This window comes from Chiloscyllium punctatum, chromosome 10 (genome assembly GCF_047496795.1).
Source record: "Chiloscyllium punctatum isolate Juve2018m chromosome 10, sChiPun1.3, whole genome shotgun sequence".
Taxonomy (NCBI): Eukaryota; Metazoa; Chordata; class Chondrichthyes; order Orectolobiformes; family Hemiscylliidae; genus Chiloscyllium; species Chiloscyllium punctatum.
This window is the reverse complement of record NC_092748.1, coordinates 27712890-27726996: the sequence shown is the minus strand read 5'-3', so window position 1 is coordinate 27726996 and position 14107 is coordinate 27712890.

The following is a 14107-nucleotide window of genomic DNA, read 5'->3' as shown; positions in this document are numbered from 1 at the left end:
AGTCCGAGGGCAATGAGGCACCAACTACCTCCACAACTGGCCGTAGAGCAACTCCACACTGCCCTTCCAAACATACTGGAGCCTTACCGCACCGCCTCACTTCGGAAACTGCTGAAATGAGAGAAAAGGAAGAACAGAATATGAAGAGGCCACGAAAAGTGAAGATTACCAATGACAGTCTCGGTTAGATGAGCTTTCCCTCCGATCAACAATGTGGGAGGGCCTGCAGCGTATCACCAACCTACGTCTCCAGGACAGAACTGAAGGAAAATGAGAGAAATCCAAGACAATGTGACTTCGCAATTAATTAGAATTATTTTCCCATTCGCCAGAACACCAAACAAGGACGCTAGAGTCACTGCAGCATTTTGTTTCACAACAGCGATGACATAACAATCTCCACTGGGTTACAATGAAAACAGTGAACAACACAACTTGCCTGGAACATGAAGCAGCAGTGGAGCTGCTGGAGCACGGGTCTTTTCGTGTGGAAGGCGCAAGTGATCACTCCAGTACGGACACTGACCCGATGGAGAGTATACACTCTCCCACATCAGAGGCAAGTTTCCAAGAAGCAAAACCAGCCGCTCGTGTTGGAATATAAATGCAGCAGCGTTTAGCACGCAGCACCAGCATAAGGCTGCAGGGGACACGAACCTACGCCTCTGTGGAGGTGCGAACATTAATCCAGGGGCTTCGCCACGCTCCCGGCATACTGCAATGCTCTTCTCCAACATTTTCGATTGTTCTCTTGCGAAAAAACAAAAGCAAAGTCATAAGGAAAGTGTTGCACGATCCCTGTCCTGCTCGCAGACCTGCTGGGATACACCCAGCTACAATACCAGTTTCACATCAGATAATGATAGCCCATAAATCCAGAAAAAAAAGTCAATGGGAAGCTGAGCCTATCTTCTGAGACTCGTTTGAGTCACAAATGGAATGCTTCTGTGAGAAATTACATTCGGTTATGATACGATAAAGGAACCATGAGCTGCATGACAGTATTGCAATTTAGATTCTTGGTTTGGTAACTGGTTTCGTCCATTGCTCAAAAGGGTACAACTATCGCGATTACACGTAACATAAAACACACCAGACTGCCGGGAAAATGCAGAAAGCTGAGCAGGAAGTGCAACTAGACAATAGACATTAGGTGCAGGAGTAGCCCATTCTGCCCTTCGAGCCAGTACCACCATTCATTATGATCATGGCTGATCATCCTCAATCAGTATCCTGTTCCTGCCTTATCCCCATAACCCTTGATTCTACTATCCTTAAGAGCTCTATCCAACTCTTTCTTGAAAGTATCCAGAGACTTGGCCTCCACAGCCTTCTGGGGCAGAGCATTCCATACATCCACCACTCTCTGAGTGAAGAAGTTTCTCCTCAACTCTGTTCTAAGTGGCCTACCCCTTATTTTTATACTTTGTTCGGGACTCACCCATCAGCAGAAACATGCTTCCTGCCTCCAGAGTGTACAATCCTTTAATAATCTGATATGTCTCAATCACATCCCCTCTCAGCCTTCTAAACTCAAGCGTATACAAGCCCAGTCGCTCCAATCTTTCAGCCTAAGATAGTCCCGCCATTCCAGGAATTAACGTCTTGAAGCTATACTGCACTCCCTCAATAGCCAGAATTTCTTTCCTCAAATGTGTGGACGAAAATTGCGCACAATCTTCCAGGTGCAGTCTCACCAGGCCCTGTACAGCTGCAGAAGGACCTCTTTGCTTCTATACTCAATTCCTCTATTTACGAAGGCCGGCATGCTATTAGCTTTCTTCACTGCCTGCTATACCTGCATGCTTGCTTTCATTGACTGATTTACAACAACACCCAGATCTTGTTGTACTGCCCTTTTACCTAACTTGACTCCATTTAGGTAGTAATCTGCCTTCCTGCTGTTGCCACCAAAGTGGATAACCACACAATTATCCACATTAAACTGCATCTGCCATGCATCCGTCCATTCACTTATCCTGTCCAGGTCACCCTGTATTCTCGTAACATCCTCCTGACATATCACCCTGCTACACAGCTTTGTGTCATCATCAAATATTCTAATAATACCTTTATCTATATCATTAATGTACGTTGTAAAATGCTGAGGTACAAGTACTGAACCCTGCGGCACACCACTGGTCACCATCTGCCATTCCAAAAGGGAGCCATTTATCACTTCTCTTTGTTTCCTGTTAGCCAGCCAATTTTCAATCCAAGTTAGTATTTTGACTCTAATACCATGTGCCCTAATTTTGCTCACTAACCTCCAATGTGGGACTTTGTCAAAGGCTTTCTGAAAGTCCAGGAATATTACATCCATTGGATCTCCCTTGTCCATTTTCAGAGTTACATCCTCAAAAACTTCCAGAAGATTATTCTACCGTGATTTCCCCTTCATAAATCCATGCTGACTCTGACCTATCCTATTACTGTTATACAGATGTGTCATATTTTCGTCCTTTCTAATTGACTTCAGCAGTTTTTCCACCACTGAGGTCAAACTAACTGGTCTATAATTCTCTGTTTTCTCTCTTCCTCTTTTCTTAAAAAGTGGAGCAACGTTAGCCACCCTCCAATCCACAAGAACTGATCCTGAATCTATTGAACATTGGAACATGATCACCAATGCATCCACGATTTCTAGAACCACCTCCTTCAGTACCCTGGGATGCAGACCATCAAATCCCGAGGTCTTATCAGCCTTCAGACCTAACAGTCTCTCCAATACCAATTCCAGCCTAATATAAATTCCCTTCAGTTCAGGTCCTTCAGTCACTGTTACATTTGAGAGATTGCTCATTTCTTCCCCAGTAAAGACAGATCGAAAGTTCCAATTCAACTCTTTTGCCATTTCTTTGTTTCCCCGTAATAAATTCATCTGTTTCTGTCTTCCAGTGCCCAATTTTAGTCTTAACCTTTTTCTCCTTTTCACATATCTAAAAAAAGCCTTTACTATCCTCCTTTATATTTTTGGCCAGTTTACCTTCGAATCTTAATTTTCTTTGCGTATTTCCTTTTTAGTCATCCTCTGTTGTTCTTTAAAAGCTTCCCAGTCCTCCGATTTCCCACACATCTTTGCTATGTTATACTTTTTCCCTTTTGTCTTTATATGGTCCTTATCTTCCCCCGTCAGCCACGGCCACCCCTGCCTCCCCTTAGGATCTTTCCTCCTTTTTGAAATGAATTGATCCTACATCTTCTGCATTATACCCAAAAATACCTGCCATTGTTATTCCATTGCCGTCCCTGCCAGGGTATTGCACCATTAAACTTTGGCCAGATCCTCCCTCATAGCTCCATGGTTCCCCTTATTCAACTGAAATATTTTCACTTCCGATTCTACCCACTCCCTTTCAAACTACAGATTAAAGCTTATTGTATTCTGGAAACTACCTCCTAAATGGCTCCTTTACTTCGATGTACCTGATCACGTCCGGTTCGTTGCACAACACCAGATCCAGAATTGCTTTCTCCCTGGTAGGCTCCTGCACATGCTGTTCTAAGAATCCATCTCGGAGGCACTCCACAAACTCCCTTTCTTGGGGTCCAGTACCATCCTCATTCTCCCAGTCCACCTGCATGTTGAAATCCCCCATAACAACTGTAGTAATGTCTTTGCGACAAGCCAATTTCAACTCCTTATTCAACTTACACATTACGTCCATGCTACTGTTTGGGGCTCTGTAGATAACTCCCATTAGGGTCTCTCTACTCTTTGAATTTCTCAGCTCTATCCTTACTGACTCGACTTCCCCTGATTCTAGGTCCCCTGCACAGGAGACTGAATATCAATCCTTACCAACTGCACCACCCCAACCCTTCTGTCCATCAGTCTGTCCTTAGGATTGCACGTATAGTCTTGAATATTCATTTCCCAAGCCCTGTCCACTTGAAGCCACGTCTCAGTTATCCCCACAGCATCATAACTGCCAATTTCCAAATGAGTCTCAAGCGCATCCACCTTAATACAGAAAAGGCTGCCCAAAGAATGTTCTCTACATGAAAACCTGAGTTAGCGGTAGAATCGAGAAGGACAGTTCACATTACGAGTATGTTCGAGCCTCGGTGCCGGTACGAGTTGCCAGTTTCCTTGTCTTTCACATTCAACGTGCAAATTGCTGCAGAGATGTCCACACCTGGACGTGAGCCACGTGGCTGCCAGCTGAGGTGGAACCCTGTGTGGGAATCGATGAGAAGCGACTCAGAAGAGTTTACTAAATTCCATGGTGCTTATTAGAGATGCACAAAACATACTTTCTGAACATAATGACAGAAGGCAAAAGGCAATCCCCCCACCCCCACGAACTGTCAAAGAGGTGCTAACTGTACGCGAGTGCTCTTTCTTCTCCAGAAAATATCTACAAGGTTGTTGTTAGGATTGTGGAGTTAAAGGGTGAGGTTGACTAGGCTGGGGCTTTTTTTAAGATCAGATTACTTACAGTGTGGAAACAGACCCTTCGGCCCAAGACGACCAAACCAACCCACCAATGCAAAACCAACCCAGACTCATTCCCCTACATTTCCCCCTTCGCCTAACACTACGGGCAATTTAGCATGGCCAATTCACCTAACCTGCACATTTTTGGACTGTGGGAGGAAACCGGAGAAACCCATGGGGAGAATGTGAAAATTCCACACAGTCAATCGCTTGAGGCGGGAATTGATCCTGGGTCTCTGGCGCTGTGAGGCAGCGGTGCTAGCCACTGTGCCACCTCCTGGAGTGTCAGAGACGGAAGGGATACCTTATAGAGGAGCACAGATAGGGAGAATAGCTAAGGTCTTTGTTTCCACCCAGTGTCGGTTAGTACAAAACTCGAGGAGATTGGGATTGAGGTGAGAGAGGAAAGATTTCAAAGGGACCTGAGGGGCAAACGTTCCACTCAGACGTTGGTGGTGTCTGGAATGAGCTCCCATAGGAATGATGGACGCAGGTATAATTACAACATTTTAAAGGCGTCTGGAGGGGTACATGAATAGAAAGTGTACAGAGTGATATAGGCCAACTCTCCCAAATCGGACTGGATCAGTTTAGGGTACCTGCTCGATATGGACAAGTTAGACTGAAGGGTCTGTTTCCATGCTGTATAAGGCTCTGACTCGAAGTGTTTCAGCATAATGGTGGAAATCTGAAATAAAAACAAAAAGTGCTGGAGATCCTCAGCAGGTCTGGCAGCATCTGAAATGGTGACAGATGCAGGAAACATTGCAGCCTTGAAGTGTTTAGATGATCACACCAGGCATGTGTGCTTAATGACCAATATGGAGAAGATGGAGGTATTGTGTTCAACCATTTTATACCAGACAGACCGGCCCTATTTTATTCTGTATTTCTCTGTGATTCCCTCTTTTCGGAAGCAGGCAGGATTGGGAAGCAGTGGAGAATGCAAATGATGCGTGGCCTTCCTAGTGAGAGGATTTGAGTACAGTAGCAGGGATCCCTTTCTGGAAGGGCCTTGGTGAGACCACACCTGGAGTACTGTGTGTACCTTTGTTCACCTTTCCCAAGAAAGGCTATCCTGGTTACTGAGAGACAGTAAAGGAGGCTCACCAGACTGAGTCCTGGGATGTGGAGATAGTAAGGACTGCAGATATTGGAAATCAGAGTCTATGCAATGTGGATATGGAAAAGTACAGCAGGTCAGGCAGCATCGGAGGAGCCGGAAATTTGACATTTTGACTCAGGACCCTTTGTCAGTCCTGATGAATAGTCCTGACCTGAAACGTCGATTTTCCAGCTCCATCGTGTGCATGCTGGTCATCAAGCACCTATTTATTCGAGTCCCACGTTCTTGCACTCAGCGTGTAACCGATATTGTAGTGCCTGGTGTGATCATCTAAACACTTCTTAAAGGCTGCAATGTTTCCTGCATCTGTCACCATTTCAGATGCTGTCCGATCTGCTGAGGATCTCCAACAAATTTTGTATTTATTGCAGATTTTCACCATTTTGCTGACGTACTTAGAGCAAGAGAGCTGTCGAGCTCCATATTTTGTTGACTTTGATTGCTGGGATGTCAGGACTGATGAATGAAGAGGGACTCAATTCTTGTTTAATCCTCCTTCTCTTTGGCTTTCTGAGCTGGTGACTACATCACTGATATCCTACCTCCCATTCCTTGTCCTGAATCTGACCCATCTAAACCTACACTTTAGTTCCCATCCTCCTGCCAGACGAATTAAAACCTCACCAATGGGACTGGCAATAGCCCCCTTCAGGAGATTTCTCTCAGCCTGCCCGGGGGTAACCGGTCAGGCTTGTACAGGTACCACCTAACCCAGAAACTGCCCCAATGCCTGAAGTATCTGATCCCTTCTCTGGTATACCATTTCTCCAGCCACACATCCAGCTGAACCACCCTCTTGTCCCTGTTCTCACTAGCACGTGGTACTGGTGGCATGTCTGACCCTAACACATTACAGGAGCTACATTTTACTGTATCCCTGATCTCCCTATATCCAACTTTCGGGCCATCATCCATTTGTTTAGTGATGTCGTTGGTATCTGTGTGTTCCATGACCATGAGCTGTTTGCCCTCCAGCTCCAGAATGTCCTGCAGCCGCTCCATGATATCGCGGATCCTGGCACCAGGGAAGTAACATACCATTCTGGATTCATGTCAGTGGCCACAGAAGTGCCTGCCGGACCCTGACTATTGAATCCCCTGTCACGATAGCCCTGCCACTCTCATTCCTCCTGTTCTGTGCAGCAGAGTTCTCTGTGGTGTCATGACCCTGGCAGGTGCTGATTTCCCGAGAGGCCACCCTAACCATTACCGCCCCCTACAGAATCCCAAGCGGTGTACAGTATCTGTTTGAGAGGGGCATAACCACTGGGGACTCCTGCACTCCGTTCCTGAGCCTTTTACTTGATCTGGTGGTCACCCATTCCCTTTCTGCTTTTGTAACTCTCACCTGCAGTGTGACTAACACACCAAATGTGCTGTCCATAACATTCTCAGTATCGCAGATGCTCCATAGTGAGTCCACCCACAGCTCCATCTCTGACAAACAGTTTCGCAGTAGCTGCAGATGGATACACTTCCGGCAAACATAGCCATCAGGGACACTGGAAGCGTCCCTTATTTCCCACATGGTGCAAGAGGAGCACACCATGGGTCTGAAGGGCTACTGTCACAACATATCTCTAGATTCAGTTAGTTACTCCCTTTAAGAGAATTCAAATGAGCTAGCAACCTTCCTTCACTTCAAACATTTCCATTATAATCAAAAGCCCCGATCTTTACTTAAGCTGATATGTTATATTTTTAAAAAGTGTTCGAAAGTGTTCCATAGTATCGCTTACAAACTGACTGTTCACATTGGGACTATATGAATTTCTGAATGGCCTGAACTAAAACTGAGTTTCAGCTTCACCTTCTCCTTGTCACAATCACTCTGTTTACACCCAACTCCAAAACACTCTCATTGAGCCAAGCAGCACTCACAGTGCAGCCCTGCCATTTCCATCGTCCGCTCACACCAACACTGCCCTCAGCCTGCTGTACTTTTCCAATGCATCTCAATCGAAGCTCAGGAACAGCACCTCATCGTTCATTTCAGCCCTTTGTATCCCCAGAGTCAACATGGAGCAGTTTCTAGATGAATGGACAGTTGTCAGAATCTGGAACATTCCACCTGAAAAGGTGTTGGAATTTGAGTCCATAAGGTATTTTAATGGGTAGTTTGCAGGGATTTGAAAATAAGGGGTTTACAGGTTAACATCATGAAGTGGGTGACTGGGTCTAAATCTGACAGTTCCTACAATGAGACGAGGTATAATTTGGATAACTCTGTGCTCCCACTCAGGGCAAAATCTCCTTCCTCAGCTGCAGGGCCCAGAACAGAGCACATACCCCAAGGTGATCCAACCATGAACTTGAACAACGTTTTGCGATTTGATTGACAAAAACTATTAGATACGTTCCCACAGACAGAACAGACAAACCTTTCTGCTTCCACAGTTAAATGTCAATAATATTCAGATCCTGATGACTCCACTGACTGTAGAAACTTGCTTTTGAGAACCCGGTCTCAATTATTCTCAATTAATATCCTATTAAAAGAATTCACAAAACAAAACTCACAGTCAGTGCAGGGTGAATGGTGAAGACAAATATTTCTCTGGTATGTGTTTGATGTGTAAATGTACCTCTTCAAATTGCCCTGCCCCCTCCGCCCCCACCCAGGAAGAGGACATGCGCATTTGCCTCGCTGTACCTTGTCCCCAGTAATGATAGTGACCATAACCAGGACCTATCACTGCCTGAGGGCCGCAGACATTTTCCAATTTGCTGTAAACGTGGGACCAAGAGTTTCTGATTCAGGACTAACAACCTGCATAGAGTATAATTAAACCCTCCCAGTTTAAACTGAATCATTTCATCCGGTTCCCGCTGCCACTCTCCCTTTTCCCGTTTCTGCCTCCTGCACACACCAAGGGTCATTCCAGGTCCAGTGACCCTTCCTCAGAACCGATGGCAGCTGGGAATGTTAGAATCCCCAGTGTGGAAACAGGACCTTCGGTCCAAAAAGCTCAAACCCACCCTCTGAAGAGCATCCCACCCAAACTCATTCCCCTATCTTATTACTCTACATTTCCCCTAACTAATGCACCTACCAACACATCCCGGAACACTCCGGGAAATTTAGCTTGGCCAATTCACTTATCCTGCATATTTTTGAACTGCAGGAGTTAGGGGTTAAAGAGTGAATAATAGGTGGGGCCAGAACCCAACGGAACATTTGGAAAGACAAAGGAGTGGATAATGATCTGGCTGGGAGGGTGCATCGCTGTTCATGGAGGGGACATTAATGTGTCAGTCAGCATCTCAGTGGAGCTGTGGAAATAGTGGCTGATGATCTATGTTCTGCTGCAAAAAAGACCCTGAGCTTCCAGTTGCCTGCCACTTTAACACACTAGCGTGTTCCCTAGCCAACATCTCTGTCTCATGCTTACTGCAGTGTTCTAGTGAAGCTTGATGCAATCTGGCAGAACACCCGAGAACATACCAAATGGCTTTCTATTTCAAAGACTGCAATTTCCCCTCCCATGTGGTCAACAACACACTCCAGTGTATCTCCTCCACTTCCCACACCTCTGCCGTTGAACTACACCCATTCAACCCAAACAAGGACAGAACCCTCAGTCCTCACCTTCCACCCAAATACAACTCATTATCCTCTGCCATTTCCATCACCTACAATCAGACCCCACCATCAGAGATATATTTCCCTCCCCATCCCTTTCAGCATTCTGCAGAGACCATTCCCTCTGCGACTTCCTCGTTAGATCCACGCTCCCGACCAACCCACCCTCAGCTCCTGGCACCTTCGCTTGCCACTGCAAGGGGTGTAAAACCTCTGCCCACACCTCCCCACTCACCTCCATCCAAGGCACCAAAGGATTCTTCCACATCCAGCAGAGACATTCCTGCACATCCAAATACTTCACCTATTGTGTCCTTTGCTCTGTCCCCTGCACTGGGGAGACAGGACGCAAACTTGCAGAATATTTCAAGGAACCTTTCCGGGACACATGCATCAACCAACCCGAGTGGCCAGTGGTCGACCATTTCAACTCCCCCATCCATTCCACCAACGACATGCAAGTCCTGTGCCACCTCCAATGCCAAATCCGAGCCACCCGACATCTGGAGGATAAAGCACCTCATCTTCCACCTTGGGACCCTTCAACCACGGCATCCAAGTTTCCTCGTCTCCCCTCCCCCACTTTATCCCAGATCCAACCCTCCAACTTGGCACTCAACTCCTGAACTGTCCCACCTGTCCATCTTCCTTACAAATTATCCAGTCCACCCTCTCACCACCTGTATCTACCTATTCCCTTGCCAGCTACCTTCACCCCCAACTCCACACATTCCTTCTACTTATCTTTCAGCCGTCTTCTTCATCCCCTACATTCCTGATGAAGGGCGTATACCTAAAACGACAATTCTCCTGCTCCTTGGATGCTCTCACCTGGTGTGCTTTTCCAGTACCACACTTTAATGCAAGCTGGAAGAACAACACCTCATCACCCACTTAGGGACCCTACAACCCTCTGGTGTCAATATCAAATTCAATAATTTTAGGTCCTGAACTCTCTCACGTGCTAGCGCCCTAGCCCCCACCCCACAGACCAGTCCTTGTTATTACATAGCCTGCCATTACCAACTACATATGCTTAACCACTAACAGTCCCCATAAAAAGCTATTCACTCTCACCCAGCCAAATCGTTATCCATTCCTTTGTTCAACTGCTCCCACCTCTTTCATTGGACTCTATCCCCACCTATCATTTACTCCTTAACCCCTACCTTCTGCATATAAACTGACAATTGTTTCTCAGTTACATCAGTTCTCAGGAAGGGTCATCGGAACCAAAATGTTAACTGTGATTTCACTTCACAGATGCTGCCAGACCTGCATTGCTTTACCAGTACCTGTTGGTTGCTGTATGATTTACAGCATCTGCAGTTCTTTTGATTCTAATTTTCCCAGAATTTCTAATTCAGGTCTAGCAGCCTACACTGTATGTTTATCAACCCTCCCAGTCCACACAAACACCATCTCTCTCCCACTCCCTTCACACTCGCAGAGACCCCCTCACAGTGACACTGCGCCTGCACAGCTAGGCATGCATTGGCCTGCTGAACCCACCTCCTCATTCACTCCCATTGGCTAGACGATCACACCAACTCTCCTATTGGTCTGAAGCTGCCGTCAATCAGCCGGGCCCCATTGTGACATGGTGTTGGGCTCCGCTCAGGAGCATGGAGGATGAGGGTGGCCTCATCAAGGTTTATAAAATCAAGAGGGACATGAATGGGATAAATAGACAAGGTCTTTTCCCTGACGTCGGGTGGGGGTGGGGGGTGGGATAGAGTCCAGAATGAGAGAGCATAGGTTTAAGATGTGAGCGTAAAGATTTAAAAGGGACCAGAGGGTCAACCTTTTTTACACTGGGATTGGTGCGTGCAGTGAGGGTCAGGCTGGTGGCAGTGTGTGGACGGTGGTGAGGGTCAGGCTAGTTGCGGTGTGAGGGCGGCAGTCAGGGTCAGGCTGTGGCAGTGTTGGACGGTGGTGGGGGACAGGCTGTGGGGGGTTGGTGTACAGCAGTGGGGTCAGGCTGGGGATGGTTGGTGGACGGTGGTGTGGGTCAGGTTGGGGCGGTACGGGATGGCGGTGAGGGTCAGGCTGTTGGCGGTGTGTGGACGGTGGTGAGGGTCAGGCTGGGGTGGTGCGGGACGGCCGTGAGAGTCAGCTTGGGGACGGTTTGTGGATGGCAGTGAGGGTCAGGCTGGGGGCGGTGTGCAGATGGCAGTGATGGACAGGCTGGTGGCGGTGTGTGGATGGCAGTGAGTGTCAGGCTGAGTGCGGTGTGTGGACGGCAGTGGGGTTCAGGCTGGGGGCAGTGTCCGGGTAGCAGTAAGGGTCAGGCTGGAGATGGTGTGTGGGTGGCAGTGAGGGTCAGGCTGTGTGCAGTGTGTGAGTAATGGTGAGGGTCAGAATTGGGGTGGTGTGTGGACGGCGGTGAGGGTCAGGCTGGGGATGGTATTGAATGGTGGTGAGGGTCAGGCTAGGAGCGGTGTATGGGTGGGGATGAGTATTAGGCTGTGGTAGTGTTGGACGGCGGTGGAGGTCATGCTGTTGGTGGTTGGTGGTGTGGGTCAGGCTGGGGCGGTGTGTGGACAGCGGTGAGGGTCAGGCTTGGGTTAGTGTTGGACGGCGGTGAGCGTATGGCTGGGGGTGGTGTGTGCATGGTGGAGAGGGTCAGGCTGGGGTGTTGTGTGGATGGTGGGGAGTGTCAGGCTGGGGGTGGTGTGTAGATAGTGGCGAGGGTCAGTCTGGGTGCAGTGTGTGAATGGCGGTGGGGTTCAGGCTGGGGGTGGTGTGTGGGTAGTGGTGACGGTCAGGCTGGGGGTGGTGTGTGAACATCTGTGAGGATAAGGCTAGGGTTGTTGTGTGGGCGGCAGTGAGGGTCAGGCTAGGGTAGTATTGGACGGCAGTGAGGGTCAGGCTTATGGCAGTGTTGGACAGTGGTGGGGGTCTGGCTGGGGGCAGTTGGTGTTTGGCGGTGGAGATCAGGCTGGGGCAGTTGTTTGAAGGCAGTGAGGGTCATGCTGTGGGTGGTGTGTTTGACCTCGATGAGGGTCAGGTTGGGGAGTGTGTGGTCAGTGGTGAGGGTCAGGCTGGGGTCATTGTTGGACGGCAGTGAGGGTCAGTTGGAGATAGTGTGTGGGTGGCGGTGAGGGTCAGGCTGGGGCGGTGTATGGGCGGTGGTGAGGGTCAGGCTCAGGGCTTTGTGTGGTCTCGGTGAGGGTCATGCTGGGGATGGTGTGTGGATGACAGTGAGGATAAGGCTAGGGGCGGTGTGTGGGCGGCGGTGAGGGTCAGGCTTGTGTCAGTGTTGGACGGCGGTGAGGGTCAAGCTGGGGGCGGTTGGTGGACAGCGGTGGGGTCTGGCTGGGGCGGTTGGTGGACGGTGGTGAGGGTCAGGCTGGTGGCGGTGTGTAGATGGCGGTGAAAGTCAGGCTGGTGGCGGTGTGTGGATGGCAGTGAGGGGCAGTGTGTGGATGCCGGTGTGGGTCAGGCTGGGGCAGTGTGGGATGGTGGTGAGAGTCAGGCTGAGGACAGTTTATGAATGGCAGTGAGGGTCAGGCTGGCAGCAGTGTGCAGATGGCAGTGAGGGACAGGCTTGGGGCGGCGTGTGGACGGCGGTGAGGATCAGGTGGGGGGTGGTGTGTGGCCGGGGGTGAGGGACAGGCTTGGGATGGTGTTGGATGGCGGAAAGGGTCAGGTTGGTGGCGGACTGTGGACGGCGGTGATGGTCACGCTGGGGATGGTGTGTCGACGGTGCTGATGGTCAGGCTGGGGTCATTGTTGGATGGCAGTGAGGGTCAGGCTGGAGACGTTGTGTGGATGGCGGTGAGAGTCAGGCTCGGGATAGTGTGTGGATGGCACTGAGGTTCAGGCTGGGGGTGGCGTGTGAACGTCTGTGAGGATAAGGCCTGGGTCAGTGTGTGGGCGGCAGTGAGGGTCAGGCTAGGGCAGTATTGGATGGCAGTGAGGGTGAGGCTTATGGCAGTGTTGGACAGTGGTGGGGGTCATGCTGGGGGGGTTGGTGGACGGCGGTGGAGATTAGGCTGGGGTGGTTGTTTGATGGTAGTGAGGGTCAGGCTGTGGGTGGTGTGTTCGACCTCGATGAGGGTCAGGCTGGGGAGTGTGTGGCCGGTGGTGAGGGTCAGGCTGGAGTCATTGTTGGACGGCAGTGAGGGTCAGGTTGGAGATGGTGTGTGGGTGGCGGTGAGGGTCAGGCTGGGGGTGGTATATGGGCAGTGGTGAGGGTCAGGCTCGGGGCTTTGTGTGGTCTCGGTGAGGGTCATGCTGGAGATAGTGTGTGGACGGCAGTGAGGATAAGGCTAGGGGCAGTGTGTGGGCAGCAGTGAGGGTCGGCTTGTGGCAGTGTTGGACGATGGTGAGGGTCAAGCTGGGGTGGTTGGTGGACAGCGGTGGGGTCAGGCTGGGGCGGTTCATGGACGGTGGTGTTGGTCAGGCTTGGGGAGGTGTGTAGATGGCGGTGAGGGTTAGGCTGGGGGTGGTGTGTAGATGGCGGTGAAAGTCAGGCTGGACGCGGTTTGTGGATGGCAGTGAGGGTCAGGCTGGGGTCAGTGTGCGGATGGCAGTGAGGGGCAGGCTCTGGGCGGTGTGTGGATGGTGGTGATGAGGATAGGTGGGAGGGGCATGTGCGGCCGGTGGTGAGGGACAGGCTCGGGACGGTGTTGGATGGTGGAAAGTGTCAGATTGGTGGCGGAGTGTGGACGGCGTTGAGGGTTACGCTGGGGATGGTGTGTCGATGGTGCTGATGGTCAGGCTGTGGACATTGTTGGACAGCAGTTAGCGTCAGGCTGGAGACGTTGTGTGGGTGACAGTGAGGGTCAGGCTGGGAGCGGTGTTTGTGCATTTGTGAGGGTCAGCCTTGGGGTGGTGTGTGGACGTTGGTGAGTATCAGGCCAGGGGGTGATGTGTGGATGGTGGAGAGTGTCAGGCTGGGGGTGGTGTGTAGACAGCGGTGGGGTTCAGGCTGTGTGAGGTGTGTGGGCGG